This window comes from Oryza glaberrima, chromosome 7 (assembly GCF_000147395.1).
Source record: "Oryza glaberrima chromosome 7, OglaRS2, whole genome shotgun sequence".
In the NCBI taxonomy this organism is placed as follows: Eukaryota; Viridiplantae; Streptophyta; class Magnoliopsida; order Poales; family Poaceae; genus Oryza; species Oryza glaberrima.
This window is the reverse complement of record NC_068332.1, coordinates 9,221,423-9,241,590: the sequence shown is the minus strand read 5'-3', so window position 1 is coordinate 9,241,590 and position 20,168 is coordinate 9,221,423.

The following is a 20,168-nucleotide window of genomic DNA, read 5'->3' as shown; positions in this document are numbered from 1 at the left end:
CCTTGTTTTTTTAAAAAAATATATGTTAATTAATTACTCCCTTCTTCCCTAAATGTTTGACGCTGTTGATTTTTTAAAACATATTTGACCATTCGTCTTATTCAAAAACTTTTCGTGAAATATGTAAAACTATATGTGTACATATAAGTATATTTACCAATGAATCAAATGATAGGAAAAGAATTAATAATTACTTAAATTTTTTGAATAATACAAACGGTCAAACATGTTTAAAAAAATCAACGGCGTCAACCATTTAGGATGGAGGGAGTAATTATCAATGATAGGTAATAAAAAAAATTAATTGGCCACTGCAAATACAACGTATTATAAAAATACTATTACTATTCATGAAATCGGGTGGATATGCCACTATAATTTTTCTAAGAATAGAACAATGTATCACACCGTCGTGATTTTTCTTATCTCCATCACATCATTGTCTCCGTATCCGTGAAAGTTCGACAACACGCCTCTGGTCAGCTTGCCGCGCTAATCACTCGTCCGACGGTGAGAATACTCAGCTTTTCCTGGCAGCTTAGAAAGCGTCCGTCTGCATGCAATGCCACAATGACGGCCGTGGAAAAAGCCACCGAGATGCAGAGCTTGCAAGGGATACATCCATGACCTACCACTGCAGTTCAATGATGACATCCTACACAACTGCCATGAGTGGTACTAGTACCAGTGATTCAACATATGCATGTACCTTAGCAACGGTGGCCTCGGCGAGTAGGTGGACAACGCGAACACCGTTGAGGGTGTAACGCTCCGCTTTTCGTGAGACGTTAAAAACTAATTCAGCAAAATCCTAATTTCAAAAATTCCGTTCTTTATGTGCGAGTCTAATTTGTGCCAAGATCTCAATTCAATCTCCATCTTTGTTCCCCCTCGTCGCCATCAAAATCGCCCACCTCAAAATTCCAATTCCGATTCAAGTCTCCGAAATTCAATCGCCTCCTTGAATCCTCACCAAATACTTGTCCTGATTCCAAAATATCCTATTCCACCTTGAATCCATTCCTTGGCTCCTCCGTATTTCGCTGAGTTCAAATATGCAATTTGAATTCAAACCTAAACTCCAATTCTCTCCAATTCAATATCTCTGCAGAAATCTGTTTTGCGTCCTTCTAATTTTGGATGGGCCGGATCCCCTCCCGTCGGCCCATCTCCTCTCTCAGCCGTTCCCCCTCCTTCCCTCGTATGTGCGTCGCGCGTGCGCCGCGCTTGAGAGAGAGCGCTCGCTCTCTTCTCTTCCTCTCTCTCTCACGCGATTCTCTCTCTCCCTCTCTCGCCGCTTCCCGCCAGCGCCCCGTCGATTCAAACCGCCACCGCCTTCGCTCGTTCCCGCGCGCGCTCCCGCCGTGGTGGCCGACCGCCCTCGGTCGCCGTCCGCCCTGGCCCGCCTGCGCCGCGCAGCCGCCCGCGCCCACTCTGCCGCCACAGCGCGCATGCGTCCAAGACGCGGAGGCAGCGCCTCTTTCTCCCACGCGCTCTCTCCTCCCTCAGCTCGCCCAAAAACAGCAAGGAGCAAAGCTCCTTTCCCCCTTCCCCTTTTTGCTTTTTCCCTTCCAGCCACCATCGCCTCCTCTGCCGCGCCCGTGACCACGCTCGACCGCCATCTCCCGCTCCTTGACCGCCTACGTCGGTTTCCTCCCAAACCGACTTCACCACCCCTATAAAGCCCAAAGCCGAGCTCCCCTCCCTATCTCAATCCCTCCCACTTCAGACTCCTACTCCACCGCGCCATTGTCGCCCTCCCTCTGCTCTCACCGTCGCTGTCCGCCGCCGAGCACCGGGGAGACCGGTGCGTGCGAGGACGCGTGACGCGGGACTCCGGGCGCCCGTCTTCCTCCCCTTCCCCGGCCCGAGACCGGAGGGCTCGCCCCGCGCCATCGGCCGTGCGTGCCTGCGCCCGTCCCAGCTTGGTAGTGCCCCCTTCCGTTCCCCTTCCTCGCTCTCCCTCGCCTCCTTTAGCTCGCGCAGCAGCTCGGTAGCCGTCCCGAATGCGCATAGACGCCGCCTCAATGCCCGCCGCCGCCCGGCACGGCCTCGCCGCCATTGTCGCCCGCTCCCGGAGGTCGCCGCTCGTCGCTGGCCCTCCTCGGTGCCTCTCCTCCTCATCCGGCGCCGGAAACGGATTCCCCGAGCCCCGGAGATGCTCCCGCCGCCCTCAATCGATCCCTCGTTGACCGCTGCCGTTTCCCCTCTTTGCTCGCCGCTGGCATGCGCCGCTGCGATTCGTCGCCGCCGGCCTCCCTCCGGTGAATCCGGGCCGGTGGTTCGCTCCTTATTGTCCCTCACGTCGCTCCGGTGACCTCCCTCTCCATTGAATCCCCGTGTGCTGCCCGGCGAATGTCGCCGCCATCCGCCGTCCATCCGGCCGCGGCCTTTCTTCCTCCTCCCGCTCGCCAGCGTGGCCGCCACCTCGGCTTTGACCGAGCCGAGCCGGTCAGCCGCCTCCTCCATCCCCCACCCTCATGCGCGCGGTCCACGGTGCGCCAACCGGCTGCGCGTGGGCCCGCCGCATCCCTGGTCCATCCGGTGCACGCGCGTGAACCGTGCTCACCCGAACCCTAGCGCCACCCTTGCGTGCGCCCATCCCTCCGTGAGCCGCATCACCGACAAGCGGGTCCCACTCGGGACCACGCGATGTGAGCCCGGTCCACCGGCTCCCTCTCTCCTCCCCTCCCGCGCGCCCTAATGGGCCGTGTCTCCTCAGGCCGGCCGGCCCGTTAGCTCGGCCGAGCCGCGCCTCTTCTCTCGGGCCGCGCCCTAGCCACCCAAGGGAAGTCTAAATCTCCTCCCCCTTTCTTTTCCTTTTCAAAAAGGGTTTAAATAAATCCTTTTCCCCCTATTCCGTAAATCTATTCCTTATTCCAAAATTCCATGAATCATTTCCCTTGGTTCCGCACATCAGTGACTGTCAATAATATTCTTGTGAATATTATTTCTATAAATTCCATAAACCATTCCTCTTATTCCAGAAATTCCAAATAAACTTCCAAAATCCATATCTTCTCAACCGCTCATCCAATTGACCCCGTTCCACTTCCAGTATTTCCATAAAATTAGATCTATCTAATGGCACTATTAATTAGTCCAAATAGGGTCTTTCTTTTGGTCTTTTGTTTAGGTTTTTGATTGTTTGCGTATAGTCGCAGTTACCGGATTTTCGTCATTCGCGGGTTTTCTCAAAGATTCGTGAAGCTTCATGAAGACCTTGAGCAAGGCAAGTCACCTTTGATCATCTTGCACCTAAAATTTAAATCTAAGTATTTCTTTTCCGCAAATATTGCATGAATAGGTTTAACACAAGTATTTCGGCCGCGGCTTGCGAGATAACCTGCCGGCCCTAATCCTAATTGCTACAATTACCCTCCTTGAATTGTTGAACACTTAGACCTCCTTTGTCGAATGTTGTGCTTCGATGCATGGGCCTTCGGGCTCGAGCATCGGAACACTTCCCTTCAAATTTAAAATATCCAACGATGGATAAAACTTGGGGTTTTACAAAAGAATTGGAAAACCCGACACCTGGGTCGGTGCTTGCGAACTAAATGAATTTTCAAAACCGCAGACCGGAGGACGTACTAGGAGTACGGTTTCCCGTTCTTGCACTTAAGGACCGTTTCCTTGGAATTTGATCCGAACATAAGGCAACTGCGACCACATGGGTGGAATGGGACACCCCTGGCTGAGTAATTAGCTAATCGGGGGAACCATGATGCCAAGAGACATGTGGATTCAACGGGGTGGTGCCGGGGAGAACCCCCGGGTTTCCTGGCACAGTATGGTCTGGGACCTAACCTGATGTCGGTCTGGGACCCCTCTCGTTGGTATATGGTGAACCTGTGTCGGCTTTCGAAATGCCTTGTCGTGAAAGCCCCAAGTCACCAGACGTGTCTGATCCACACGGGCTAGGTGACCAAGGCTAGTAATGTCGTGTGGGTAAAGTGTACCCCCTCTGCAGAGGTTATTAAACTGTACGAACAGCCGTGCCCACGGTCATGGGCGGATGTGAGGTGATTCCTAGCGTAGTTTTGTTTGACTACTGCTTGTGAAATTACTGTTGTGGAATGGGTTCGATGTTTAGAAAATCTGCGGCTGATGGGATCAGCCAGGCCCGGGTGGCCGTATGAAAGCCGTTGGCCGGGTGCCAACCTTGAATCAATTCAAAGACTGATACATTGCACATACTCCAACCGGATGAGACGTACTGTCTCATCCGTGTCGTTTGAGAAGCACTCACTTAGTTGTTTCCAAAAGGAGTTTAAATAAAACCAATTGCAAAAACAACAGCCTTTCCTTTGAAGCCTACATTAAACACTTAATTCCCATGGCTTGCTGAGTACGAAAGTACTCACCCTTGCACTATATAAATATATATATATAGTTCCTCCGTCTTGAAGAGAAGATGAAGTGAAGCGAAGATTAGGGTTTCGTCCTGGTTCCCAGCCGTCGCCTGTGGTGTTGGGTGTTAGTTCGTTGGTTCCACTGCTGCTACTGCTGTTGGTGTTTCCCCGTCCGCGTCGTCGGTTGTATTCTCAGGCTGTCCTGAGCTGCAACCTAAGTTAAGGTAAATAAGTCCTCTAATTATTTTAAGGATTTGCAATGATTTATATTTGTCACCGTGGGTACCAGCACTATGTCCTGGGACTGGTACTGAGAACGCGGTTTCGTAGGAAGCGGTTCGCGCCGTTATTCCTATGACACGCTCCTGTCAGGTGCCGTTGTACGGCGGTGCCAGATTGGGGTGTGACAGAGGGCTGGTACAACACTAAACCCTAGGGACTCAAGTCAGTGCGGGCAACAACATTCCTCGATGTGCGAAGCTCACGGAGTTCGCCTTAGCCCTAAGGCCCTCGATCCACTCAAGTCAACGATGACAGATGGTGGGGAACAAGGAGAGGGATGTGCGAGGGATGGAAGCATAGCAGGTCGTATGGTGGCAGAAATCAGGGAGTAGCGGGATGGAGGCACGAGGGGCAGGAAAGGAGGAAATGGAGGTAGGAGATTGGAGCCAACGATAATGGATGCGACAACTGAGGGAATGGGGATGGGGATGAAGACAACGATGTGACGGAGTGGTATGGTTATATTTTTAGAAGATTGTAGTAACATCTATTCGATTTCATTAATAGTAATGGTATTTATTTTCAAAACGTTATATTTGCAACGGCATGTATCCAATTAACCCTATAAAAAACCGGGACAAATGTATACTGAATACATTAGTGCCGATTTATTTAAATAACCGGTACTAATGATCTCATATCAGTGCCCATTTTTTTCCCATATTTATTTGAGACACCAAACCCTTCGTGCTTCCGGATAATAATGTATGTAACTTATAATTAAGGCCTGACATTTTAGTTAAGGCTTTGTTTTGTATTACGAGAGTAAACTCCACTTGTATGTGAAACTATCGGGTCCTTTTTAGAACGACCACCCCTCTCTTCCATGCCAACATCTCACTCTGCTAAGTATTGACAACGATCTCTATATTCTTAACTTATTTGTTGTTTTGTCCCGTTGCAACGCACGGGTATCTTTGCTAGTATGCTATATATTCGTGGTCTTCACATTTGCATGTCACATGACATTCCATCTCACTGCATGCCTACATAAATGTACTTAAGCTTTTATGAATATTCACAAACCATACATAGTGATATTTCATACGAATTTAGAGTTCTAACTAGGTGGGAGCAATTTTTTTTGAACGACTCGCACAAGACAATGCAAAGTTCATATTGATAGAGCAGAAAAAAATTACAAGATTACAACCCTAGAAAGCTGTAACCAGGAAAAGAAAAAAGTATAGCACCACCAACACACCGACAGCGCCGAACACAAACCCAGGAGAAGGCTAGCACCGGACCGGCCACCGCTAAGCATGACCGACCGTTGCTATGCCAACAAAAGAACTACAACAGGGAACACCCAAAATCCAACCCTTACAACCGACACAAAACCCGCTCTATCCACATCCCGGGGATTTAGGGAGAGAGGGTGAGAGAACCGCTCTCCCCCCTAGGCCCCCCGACGCGGCCAGCTTGTATAAACTAGGACGTCGATACAAGAGGAAGAGACTCTAAAGCGAGCTCGCAATAGTTATTTGTGTGGCTGTGGCAAGGGTGCTGCCAAGACGACGTCACCAGGGAGAAAAACGATGAAGGCATCGTCGCCGCCATCCGTCAAGGTCACAAGAACCTTAACTGAGCTTTCACCCGGCAGCCCACTAGAGGGGGTGAGGCGGCACGACAACGCCCTCAGGAGGGATAGTGACGCCAGAGCGCCATCGTTGTCGGCCCGGCCAAAGCTGGGTTGTGTTTTCACCCGCCATCCACCGCCAACTTATCCCCCGATGACGCACCGATGCTCCACCGCCATCTAACCTCCGCTGGCGCGTGGGCAACACTGCATCAGCGCCCCCCACGCTGGCCAGCCTCTGCCTGCCACCACCGTGCGCCGGCCACTGCCTCCGCCGACCACACCACAAACGGCACCAACACTGCCGCCACCAGCCAAGCCTCGCGCCGCGGCCAACCCCACCGCCCTGTTGCCCACGTCTCGCTGGCCTACGCAGCCTCCAGCCGTGCCGCGCCTCCCCGTCCCGCCTCGCGCCGCGGTCCCCACGCCGGCTGCCGCCACTGCGTAGCCACTGCTGCCGCCGGCCAACCAGCCACCCGCTGGCGCCGCCGGCCATCCGCTGTCGCTCCTGTCGCCACGGGCTCCACGCTGTTGTCACCGCGAGCAACATGCCACCGCCGCCGCTGCCACCGCACCGTCGCCGCCGTCGCCGCAGCGGGCCTCGTCCTCATCCGATCTAGCCACTTGTGGACCAGATCCTCCTCCAGGCGCCGGATCCGCCTCCGGCGCGGCCGGATCCGCCTTGCCGTCTGTCACACCCTAAAAATCCCAAATATATAAATTGTTGTCTAAATTGGAATTATTAGAATTTATTTTAAAAGCCTAGAAGAGAAGATCTAGTTTTAATTAATAAATTCCAATATAAAATGGGGCCAGATAAAATTTCATAAAATATTTTGCTTAATTCTATAATTCCTAGGTTTTTCTGGGATTTATTTGAGCTAAGGAAGTATTTTTTAATAAATGGAATTGCATTTAATGAATAATTTAAATTGAAAAAGGTTTTAAAAGTCTCTTTTGGCTTTGGGACGAAAGTCGGCCCAAAACCCTCTCTCTCTCCTCCTTGGCCCAAGTCGGCCCAAGTCAAGCCGAGCCGCCCGCGCGCGCGCTCGCTGCCGCTGACAGGTGGGGCCCGCCTGTCAGGACCGTCGTCTTCCTCCCGACGAAACCCTAGCCGCGCCGCGCCGCCGCCGCCGCCATTCCAAATCCGGCCGCCCCTTTCCGTTTCCGGTGAAATTGATTGAGGGGAAAGGATCCCTGGGATCCCCTCTATCTTTTCTCTTATGGAAACATCATCTAAATCGCTTTGGAAATTCGCGGATTCGATCTCGAATCGGATTCGTCTCTCTCTCCCAAACCCTAATCTTTCCATCGCGTCGCCGGTCGCTGTGGGCCTTCGCCGCCGCCTTCCAACCCCTATAAAAGGACCCCCAAGCCCGCCGCTACCCGTCGCCACCCTTGCCTTCGTCTCTCGTCGTCCGTAGCGCCCTAGCCCCGTGAGACCTCGCGCCACCGTCGTCGCCGCCGCTCCAGCCGTGCGTCGCCGTCGCTGCAGTCGTCGTCGTCGCTCGGGAAGGCCGCCGTCGTGATCGCCGTCGCGTCGCCGTCCTCGTCCGCCCCTCCGTCGTTGTTGTAGACCGCCGGAGCACCGCCGTCGTCGTCAAGCCGAAGGTCGCCGCCGCTTCTTCCTCATCGCTGTCGCCGTCCGTTGATCTTCCGCCGCCGTTTTGGTCACCGGTGAGTTCGCCGTGCCGTCCGCTACCCGTAGGTGCTCTTCGTTCGCGCCGCCGCGCTATCGTTCGCCGGCGAGCATGCACGCCCGAGCCGCCGCCGGTGGTGACGTCACCGCTGACGTCATCGTCGTCGTTCCCCGTGGCCCGGTCGTGGACCGATGGATCTTGGCCGTCCGTTTTGGATGGATGGATCTCAGCCGTCCAATCTCGTGAACTACCGTCGTGCACCCTGTCCTCCGCCAACCCTAGCCGCTGACGCAATAATTCCTTTTTCCTTTTCAAAAATAATTCATTATTGCGTCATAATTCAATTAAAATCCATATAAGTATTTTAATCCGATTTAATCTTTAAAAATTCATAACTAATTCATCTTAGCTCGGATTTAGTTGGTTCAAGTCTCTAAATTTTTCTAAAATTGAGATCTACATGTTAAAAATATCCACATGTACTGTTCATGCTTGTTTATGTGCTGTTTTGGTGTTTTTGCTCTTTTCTGTTTAGATTCCGACGTTACCGGACAGTTCGTTTTCGCAGGAGAAGAATTTGAAGAGTTCCAAGGCCAGCAAGGCAAGTCACGCAGAACCCAAACAACCTGTCACGACCGGAAATCACCCAACGGGCGTTCCTTACGTGCGTGTGTTATTCCTTGTCCCAGGAGGCAAGGTACACCAAAAGTTGATACAATTCAGAGTTTAACAAGCGGAAGCGTAAATAGTTAATTGTTACATGGGCAGCGACGGCCCAGCACACTCAAAGACAACGAAAAACAGCGGAAGACTAAGGCGACAACCACAGGCGCTTGACGGCAGGCACGAGCTAGACACCAAAGCCTTCATCATCCAGGGGCTCCTCTTCTGGGTTTGGGAAAAATTGAGCAAGACTGAGTACAACCACCGTACTCAACAAGACACACCCACAAGTGCAGCATAAATGCAAAGGAGTACAATGGAGTTATTATATAGGGGTTAGGTTTTGCAATAAACAGCATTTAAAAGACCCTTAGTTGCTCAAAGCTAAATTTAAAACACGATCCTAGAACTATTAAATATTATTAAACAAGGCCGTGAACCCACACGAACCTGCCTTAACCCAAGGCCTACGATGATTCAGACCGAACTGGCAACCCGACCCTGGGTCCCAGCTCGTCCCAAGCCAACCCAGGCCAACCATTCCACATTTTAGTTGTTAAGCAGGTTTTAAGAATTTAAAACACTAACTTGGGTACATTGCTCGGCTTGCCCATAACCGAGGGCGCAGCTATTCGAATAGATTATACTCTGATCAGAGGTGTACATCTTTACCCACAAGACACGTCTTTCTCACGTGCAACCACGTGCCACATACCACCACGGCATATGGACGGAAGACATGACATAGTTTCCAACCCATCCTAGCCATAGACAAGAGTACCGACCCAACCCACCTACGGCCGGAACCCCCGGACAGGCAGGCAGAATTGAGCCCCTAGCAGCAGGACACCAGCCCTGTGCCATGACATCTCGACTACCGGGCCGCAGCTCGTGTAGCCTTCATTTGTCCTAGAGATGTCCATCGACCCCCGACTTCGTCCATCTCCATCCGTGTACTTTTGTTTATAGCCAGACTGAGCCACAAACTAAGCCTTACCCATTAGACATGTGGAAGTACGGTAGTGCTTTGCAACAGAGGCCCGAAGACCGGTCCTTGTATGGCCGAGGTGCTACCATCAAAACCATGCACCCCGAGCCCAGCCTAAAACCATTTTGAGGGTTTTGAATAGAGGGAGAGGTGTGAATCCAATTCCACAATAATCCAACCATTCCATGGTGTCCAAGTGATATGAATATTCCCAAAGTCTAGAGTTATAAAACCACCTAATGTTGCCTAATTAATCAGCGAAGCATCTACCTAAATTCATACTAGTGGAGCCATGAATAGAGTGCCCACTAGCTGGGGTTTTGTTTATTCTAGGGTGAACAAGGTAATAATAACAATAACCACAATAATAAGGTCATAACAAAGGTAAATAGGCATGGCTAAATAAAACAGTGATAACGCGGGAATTTAAATAAAGCGATAATGCAATAATTTAAATCAAAATAATTTTATAAACTAGGATCCAATATGTTCAAAGAATTATGTGACTTGCCTTGCTCGCTTTCCCAAACGTCGGCTTCAACCTCCACGAAGAGCGGATCTTCCGAAGCTGCAGCGTCTACACGACCAACGGAAAATAAAAGGGCTTTTACTCTAATAAACTCCATATAACAAGCAGGAACAAAGCACAAAAATGGGTTCTTGACTTCTTAAGGAAAAATTAGAGACTTGAACGGTCCAATTCCGAGTTCAAATGGCCAAGTTATGGCCATTTGAAGTTTATATGCTCTTTAAATGAATATTTACGGATTTCTTCATTTAAAATTTAATTAAAAAGAGATTTATTGCGTCAGCCGGGGGAGAGGGCGCGCGGACCGGGTCCACGGGAGTGGGCCCCACGCGGCAGCCTCACGGTCCACGGTGGACCGGGTGCACCCGGCTTACACCGGCCGGCGCCGTGGGCCCCACGCGTCAGCCGCACCCGAGGGCGCGGGCGGCTGACGGCCGGGCCCCACGCGGCAGCCGCTAGGCGCGCCCGGAGGCGGCCACGTCGGCGCGGCCGGCGGGAGGCAGCGCCCGCGCCCCGATGGTCGCCGCCGGCGACCACCGGCACGGCGGAGCAGCGGCCGAGAGAGGGGAGGGAAGGGGGAAAGGAGGCAGCGGTCCACGGCTCACCCCGGGTCGACGGCGACGACGGAAACGGCAACCGGAGCGGAGGAAGGCGGCGGCGCGGCTCGGGTCGACGGGGTCGGCGGCGCTCCGGCGGTCGGCGACCGAAACGGAGAGGTGGACGGGGTCGGCGAGGTTGCGGCGAAGCCGAAGGAGGCGGCCCCGAGGTGGGAGGTGGTCCGGGGCGACGACGGCGGCGGACCGGAGCTCGGCGGCGACGGCGGAGAGAGAGAGCGACGGCGCGAGCTCGATTCCGGCGAGGAGAGAGGGCGGTGAGTGGCGGAAACGGTGGTGGGGAGCTCGGGGAGGGTTTATATAGGGTTGGGAGTGAGAGAGGGCGGCCGGAGGGGAAGGAAACCGGCGCGGGAGGTCCGGCCGCCATCAACGGCGCCGGCGAGATTTGCGGGGGCAAATCCGCCCGTTTGAACGCGAGAGAGAGAGGGAAAAATGGGGGGAAAGGGAGAGGGGATCACGGGGAGTGATTCCCCCCACTTTATTGCTTGCGGGGACGGCGGGAGGCGGCGGGATTCGCGACGGCGGCGGCGCTAGGGCGTGGGGAGGCGGCGGGAGGAAGGGGATGACGGGTGGGCCCCACCCGTCAGCGAGGGTGGCGGGCGGGCCCACCCGTCAGCGGCGCGCGCGCGGGGAGGCGGCGAGTGGGCCGCGGGGAGGAGGAGAGAGGGAGAGGGAGATGGGCCGAATCCGGCCCATTAGAGAGAAGGAGGGATTTTAGGGTTTTTCTTTTTATAAAATCATTTTAACTTTGTTTATTTCTTAATAATTATTATTTGTGCTCTGAAAATTCCACTAAAATTTATTTACACATTTTAGGCTTTTAGGAAATATACAAAAATCCTCCAAGCCCTATTTGACTTTTAACTTTGCACATTTTAATTTTTGAAGGCTTTCACAAGCATTTTAATTATTCTAGGCATAATTTAGAGGATGTATTTTAGGGTCGATTTGGGACGCGACACAACCCTTTGAGCATGTTGATCCCGTTTAAAGCTATTGTTTCTATTCAACTATTGCATTTATTTTCGAATGTCATTGGGTGGAATTAACCTATTGTTTGTTATAGCCCTTTTGTTCTTGATTACTTTATTCCTTGATACCTTGGGTTATTATAACTTGACTAGTTGGGCTTTATAAATTGGTTCAGCTAGATATTAGATATGATTGCTTAGCCATGCTTAGAAACATTAGCACACTATGGGGATAACTTATGATTCACTATTATTTAATGATGGCTTAATGATAGCTCATGATGGTTAATCATGATTGGTTAATTAATTAATTTGCCAACTAAAACCTGATAATGGTGGGTTGTGAGCACATGGTTTTGATGGTCGTGCTCATGACAGTTAAAGACCGGTTCACGATTTTCGGTCGTGAAACATTAACCGTGCCAACCACAAGCCAGCGTGGGCAACGGCTTTACCTTTTGTATAACATGGTTCATTGCAGGGCACCAGATTGAGAAGTGGCGGAGATAAGCCCACGGGGGTCGCTGGGGAGTCCATGCCTTGTTTATAAGGGGGTGATTATGATCCAGGAACGGTGCGCTGTGGTGGATTGTGTTGTGCGAGGTGTACTGTCACAGCTCCTTTCCGAGGTACCGTGGTGGTATCGAGGCGCATGGTGACATGTCGTGGGGCTGTGTCTTATGGGTACAGTGGTACACCTCTGATCAGAGTAGAACTATTCGAATAGCCGTGCCCGCGGTTATGGGCGGGTCAAACGATGTCTTTCGTGATTAGTTTCACACTTCTCACCATAATAAAAGATGCTATAACTGGTAATAATTTGATTAGCTCCTGGTTTGGAATGGTATATTCCTGGTTTGGAGATAGAACTGTGCAGCCGGGATTGGTTGTTCAGAATGGTTGGGCCTATGCAACAGGGTATGTTGTATAGCGTTGGATTAATATTGTTTAATTATTACTTAACTGTTTATTTAAATTCTGAAATGTTTATTAAATGCTGTTTATGCAAATGAAACCCTACTATGCCATCCTTTGTTATCCTGTGCACTTGCATATTTGCTGCGTGGCTTGTTGAGTATGTCATATACTCACCTTGCAATCATTCATCAGAGGAGGAGTTCGATAGTGATGCTGATAGTGTGGATGATTAGGCGTAGCCCTGGTCAAGCTGCCTTTGGAGAGGAGTCGCCTGCGTTGTTTCTTATTTTTTTCCGCTGCTTAGATCTTTATTGATTGAGAGGAACTATCTACCTCTGTAATGACATTTTATTTGTTTATTAATTAGAGTAATAATTGTACTCTATTATCAATTTGTTATTGTGTGCCTCGGCTGATTCCTGGACGAGGGTTCACACACATGTAAGCGTTTGGAATTTTGGATAGAAATTCCGGGCGTGACACCGTCGCCATCCCATCACCATCCCCGCCGCCGTCGCCATCCCCTCCGCCAGCCGCCGGTCATGCCAGCCCTCGCCCCTACCGCCGTTGTCGCCATCCCCGCCACCAGATCCGGCCGGAGCGGTGCGGATCTGGCGGTCACCGCCGCCACCGCCCAGGAGGCTCCCTGGCCGCCCGGGAAACGAGAAGCAAGGAGCCCCGCCGCCGCTGTCCTTGCGGCCGCGCGGCTTTGCCGGCGGCCACTCAGGCAGCGGCGAGGCGGAGGAGGAAGATGGGGGAGAGGGGGTGGCCGGGTCGTCGCCTCCCGAGCCGCCCCTGGGGAGGGCGACGCGAGAGTTTCAAACTTTTTATTTTAAGTTACAGGTGGGAGCAATTAAATTTCACTACAAGCTCTCTTTGTATCCTCAAAAATATTTTTCTTCAGATTTGTTTTGAGAGTTAATTTTGAGTTTCATAACGTACACGGAACAATTTCTACTCCTCTTTTCAATGCTTTCGAATTATGTCTGCCACTAACACTGGTGGAGAAACCATCTTTGGTCGGTCGACCAGATTTTACAATAGTCCCGGTTGTATTAAAAACTGGGACTAAAAATATCTTTAGTCCCGGTTTAAAAGCTACAAGGTATTTTTCAATCTTTAGTACCTATTGGTGTTACCAACCGGGACTAAAGATCTATTTGTAGTCTCGGTTGATAACACCAACCGGGAAAAAAGATCACCATACGCTTTACTCCCGGTTGGTGTTACCAACCGGGACTAAAGATCTATTTATAGTCCCGGTTGGTAAAACCAACCGGGAGTAAAGATCTACGCGGAGATCGGAGAGGTGTGCCCAATCGGATCGAGCTACCTCCTTCCCTCCTTTTAACTCCTCTCTCCTCCTCTCCTCAACCTTATCTCCTCTCATTTTTAACTCCTCTCCTCAACCTTATTTATTCTTCTTCTTATCTCTATTCCTCTCCTTCTCCTCTCCTTCTCCTCTCTACTGCCAGGCCGGCGCGGCGGCGGCGCGGCGTGCGGTGAGGCGGCGGCCGGTGGGGCGCGGAGGGCTGGCCGGCTGGCGTGGCGGCGGCTGGCGGCCGCTCGCTGGCGGGGCGTGGAGGGCCGGCTGGCTAGCCGGCGCGGCGGCGGCGCGGCGAGGCAGCGCTTTCTCTTTTTTGTTTGGAAGAATTTGAGATTGTCGTGTGATGTATTTGATTGGATCTGAGATTGTTGTGTGATGTATTTGATTTGTGTGTGATGTGAATATGTGATGAATTTTGTAGAAGTTGTGATGTAATTTTTTGTAACATACTGAAAATCTGCTATTTTCTAAATATGCATCATGCCGATTCTTATGTTTTTAATAACTTCCTAAACCTAAGAAATTATAATTAGAGGGACCTCCTAAAACTAACATGCATAAAATCCCTCTTTGGTATTTAAAATCTTTTGTTGTTTTATTCTAAAAATTGGTCTTGTTAAATTGAGGTATTCTCTTTGATTTGATTTTGCATCTTAAACCTTCTTTCGACCAAAATTTCCTTTCTTCAAATTTAGTTTGAAAATCCTTTTTACCTTTATGAATTATGGTCCAAGAAATCCTCCAGCACTACCTTTGAACCTAAACCAAAGTAATTCCAATTTTCTTGGAATTAATTATTAACCCATCCCTTTGATCTTAAACCTATCCTTGATTCTCGATCCAAATTTCCTATTAGCCTCATATACTTCTCTAGAATCCATGCCATATATTTTGGGCTAAAATTCTATTTATTCTACTCCCTCCATATTCCCTCCACATACTCAAAAATATTCAAATCTACAGCCATATTATTTATGGTGTTGAATATTTTGAATTCCTATTTGAGTGCATTAAATAAACTCCATCTCTAAGATATTGCACTCAAATAAACCAGAAATTATCTCTTCTGGGAATTATATTTGGATATAATTTCCTTTCAAACCTTCTTATTCAATTATCCTCCGAATTCGAAACCCTTGTAAAACTTAGCCATCCAAATTGCTTCCAATTACAAACTCTCCTCTAAATTAAACCTCTATGAAAATTAGACTTCTTCCTTTTGACATTGGGCCGAATTCCCTTTCTTTCTTGCACGGCCCAAGCCGGCCCAGCTACCCCTCCCAACCGTGTCGTCTTCCTCCTCTTCCCCGGGCGCCGCTGGATTGGGCGCCAACGCCCCCAGCCGACGCCGTGCCGTGTCCATCTACCACCGCCGCCCACAACTCTCTGCCGCTTCCGTCGCCGCTAAGCATCCGCCGCTGACGTCAGCCGCCACCTCAGACCGCTGACGCCAGCCATTGCACCAAACCGACATGATCGACCAATCGGATGAAAGGCCGGCGCCGTAATTCTCTTCCTCACGTCGCCGCAGCCGTGTCTCCTCTCGCCTTCTCCTCCGAAACCGCCATAAGCAACCGACATCCGCCGCCTATAAATAGCCGGCGAGATCGTCCTCCGTTCCTCACATTATCAGAGCTTGAAGCTCTTCCTCTCTCTCTGCTGTCAACTCCGGCTGACGCCGCCATCGGTCGATCTCCTCCCCTATAGCTTCCCTCCTAGTTTCCTTGCACCATCGGCTTTGCCTCCCTCCGGCGAACCCATTTTTCCCGTTTCCCCCTTCTTCCCCACCCCATAGCAACCACCACAACCACTTTCTTTGTAGCCGAAGAGAAGCTCTTCTACTTGCCGTTCCGGCCAACTTCCCCTCTCTCTCGGCCAGCCACCGACTTCCCCGGGTGCGCGTCGCTCGGGAACACGCTTGGCCGCCGCCGTCGTGGCCGTTCCACCATCGGAGCACCGGCGCCCCTTCTCTCTTTCTCTATGCTGTTACACGGGAAGAAGAAGAGAAGGAGGAAGATGACGGGAGGAAGAAGAAAAAAGAAGAGAAAAAGAAAAAGAAAGACTGACAGGTGGGCCCCTGTACAGTAGCATTTTGTATTTTCTCTATTTAATTCAATTCCTATTCTTTAAAAGCCCATATCTCCTAAACCGTAGATCCGATTCCAGTGAAACTTGGACCTAAATTCATCTAAATTCAAACCCTACCTTTTTACACCAAATTTTCTATTTTAATATTTTATTTTGAATTTCCTTAATTTATTCAAATACCATTTGAATAAATATTTGATTTAATATTATAATTGAATTTACAATTTAAACTTATATTTGCTTTTCGAATATTTTCATTTATTTCCAAAATACCTTTTAGCCACTAAAAAGCCGCTGGTTGGAACTTTACGCCTTCCATGGGGACGTTCATGCGGTCTATTGACCCCGACGTCGGACCGTTGGTTGTAAAGCCCGGTAAAACCAAACCTAAGGTCGAAGTGCTGCTCCTGGCACTCCACGCCTTGATGCGTATAGTGGTCGGAGCTTTACTATTCCCTCGACCTCCACAGCACGCCGCACAGTTAGCTCTTGGGCTCTGTGTGATCCTAGCCGCTCCGCCACCACTCACGGTTGTTGGAGTAACACTTCCGCCCTACTAAACCCACACAAACCTCCTATCCCTCTAGCCGTTATGCTGTCTGTTGACATCGGCTAGAGAAGATACCAATTCTAGTCGTTATACTGTCCAACTCTAGCAACGACTAGCAAACACCCAAATCCCAGCCGATATTCATCCTACCTCGATATCGGCTTAATCAAATGAAACCCCAGCCGGCCTGCTATCCAAATTCCATACCAACCATTTACCCTTCTACTACCCATAGCCTATGCATGAAATACGAGCCGATATGCTATCCTATTTCAGCATCGACTAGAGAACAACTAAATCCTAGCCATTCTTCTACCAAAGCCCAACTTCGACCAATACTAGCCACATATCCACTTAACCAATTATATTATTTAGTATATCCCCTATTCTCCAAGAAACCAAAAACCACACATAAAATATAAGTGACAATTGTTACTTAATCTCCTCTAGCCTCCAACCCTTTAGAACCTACACATATTAGCCCAGTAATCCCTACACCCTATAAAGGAGATAGGTTATACCCTAAACCCTAGCCCTTTTAGTTGTTTATCGTTTTCTTGTTATTTTATGGATTTTATTGAAATTGGCTCTTCCTCTTCTCTAGTAGAGTCTATTGTATTTTAGAGGCAACCTGTGGTATTTCAAGGATCGGATAATCAGGTTGCCTATCTCGGATTTATTTGCGTTGGAGCAAAGCAAGTTATTATTCCTCCCCTTGAACATAATTACCCTATATTCTATATCTCTATTCTATGCATTAGTCATTCATGATTTTGAATGCATAACCTAAACATATAGCAAACCAGATATATGCTAGATTTGCTTAGCACTGCCTAGTTAGTCTGCATAAAAATATAATGAACTTAGATTGGGACAGTACATAGGAATTGGTTGATTTCCGGGTGGCTAGTACTGTCTCAGTCGATATAGTTATTACCAAGTGCTTATGTCAAATGAACGAGTACGACTGCAAATCTAGAATGGGGACAGACCTTGCATAGTAGGTTATCTAGCAAAGGTGGTATCTCTGTATAGTGGTTCTTATTTAAGTCCTCGCGTAGGAGGCAAGCATATGCCGCGAAGGGCAAATATAACATTTACCGAGGCGCAGGTAAATGATTTGTTGAGCTCAAGTGTGTGTGTATTGTGAAAACCAGGTTGAGATGACGGGGGTCTCTCAACCAGTTCTCTCTCTAAAAACCTCGGGAACGCCAGAACTCCTCTCGCTGCTGATAACGTTACGTTCAGAGCGCATGAGGATGAGAGTTCATGGAACAGGTGTCACTGATGTTAGTAACCGAAAAGCTTTGCCATGACTAAAGCTAATGAATATTGGCATGTCATGGATTGCGGGTAAAGCATACATTTACTGCAGTAAAATAAACATGAATCTATTCGAATAGCCGTGCTCACGGAATTGAGTATCGGGACTCATATGGTACTTTGGTTAGAAACCTAATTCAAGATTTTACTAAATGCTGCTGTATTTAAAACATCAGGCTTTTTATTTCTATATTCTCTGCCTTCTGCAAGTAATCGTAACCCTACTCAAATATTACCCTTTTCATACATTCATTATTGAATATAATAGCTTGCTGAGTACATTGTACTCACCCTTGCTTCAAACCCCTTTTTCCAGAGTTAAATTGAAGTTCTTGCCGAAGCCAGGAGTTCAATCATATAAGTTAGTCTTATTTCAACCTAGTTCTCAAATCTAGATTAGTTAGATGGTTTAAGTCTATAGCAAAACCTTAGAGTTGAGTCACTCTATAGCTTCTGCTGTAATAGTTAGCCACAATCTTGTAAATTCCCCTATTATTTTATGTAATAACAACTCCTTTTGATGACGCTCTCTCTCGTGGCCCGATCTTCTAGTGAGGGGATAACTCTCGCTTTAATCGAGTGCGACGTTTGCGACGTGGCTACCAACTAGAACAAGTCCAGGATGCCGTGCAATCGCTACTCCACAAACGATGTCGTACCAACCGTGACGCGCGGTTGATGATCCCTGCAATGCAAACGAGAGAACACTGCAAGAACAAGATAAGATGCAATCTAAATATTGCGAATAGGTAATTAAGCACAAAGGAATAGTTGCGATTGAAGTGGTAGATCTAATCGACCCAGCAAATCAACACACCAACTATTGGGGGCTCTGAATCAATAGTCGCCGACTAATCGAGCGAGGACTAAAGACAAGGTGAATGGCACTTGGCAAAATTCAACTAAACAAAACCCAATTGTTTTTTAGGATGTACAAAGCTATTTATAAAGGAAAATAAAGCTAGGGTTAAATGCTAATTCGTGGAGGTGGAGGGAGACACTTTCGAGATGGGCCTAGTCTATTACAAGGCCCAAGGCCCAAGTTCGGTTTCAGCAACAGCACTATCTTATTTTGGCGATTCCCGTTGACTCGAGATGAATTTGGACATGAGACCGGATGCATTTGAAAGGTAGCGAGATAAGCTTTCCACGAACTCCAAGATCACCCAAATCGGAGTTGGCATGAAGGCGCTAGGTCCGTTTGAAGTCAGTGCTGTCTCCGGAGGCCGAACTGGACTTGGACTTGGAATTATCATTGGAACGTGTGAAGTTATGAGCGTATCCGACAAAGTGATGTCCTCATCACCTTTGGAACCTTGTTCAAATGTATGCAATAAAGATCCAGATTGTTGAAGCTGTATCAATCTACTGATCCAGGGCTTGATACAGTTAAACATGTGGGTTTCTCAATCATTAGTTTTGGGACCCGACATTTTTTTTAAGATTTTTTGATGTATTTGAGTATTTGAGATGATCGATTTGTGGATTTGGAGGCAATTTGAGGATGATTGATTTGAGATTTTGGGGATGGGATGGGGTGAAATCAATATATTTAAAAATAATGAAGAAAAGAAAAAATAAAGAGGAACCGGAAAGAGCAACCGGATTAGCCTCTTTAGTCCCGGTTGGTATGCTTTATGTTTAGACTAAAAATGGATTTTTACTCCCGGTATTTTCACCCAAGAAGATAGCGATCTTTAGTCCCGGATTCGTAGTCCCGGTTGGAAAACCGGGACTACAGGGGTTACGAACCGGGAGTAATAACCCTTTCTCCACCAGTGTAAGTCTGGCTTATAACGTTTTCTTTTTCTTCAGGCAAACTATCTTATACAGTATATGCCAATAAGTTCTATCGAATGTCCAGCGCTCCAGCATATAAGCCAAAGAAATCTCACTAACATGCGGAACCACATCCTACAATTCTGGCTCCTAATAGTACTGCTGAGCAGATTTCTATTGATGTTTTGGTCATATGTGCACATGGCAAAGGTTATTGATAAAACTAATTAGTAGCATAGTTTTTGGTTTACACTAATCCTACATTTTTAGTTTGTACTAGATTGCGATGAAAGCTAAAATTATCCATCCTAGAATGCAGAGCACATATGCTCACTTACTGCCTAATAATAGTAAAGACATACAGAGAGTTGTAATATGTAAAGGAATAGTAAAGGAGAGTTATATAAGTAGCTAGTCAGACCATGCTACTTGATATCCACGAAGCTAATAAGCATACAGATTCCTTTGAAGCAGCTCGCACGATGAATATGCATGATACGACGCAAGAGCTATAAACTTTCCATATTATTGTTTGTTGGATATGTGTGAATGAGAGGCATCA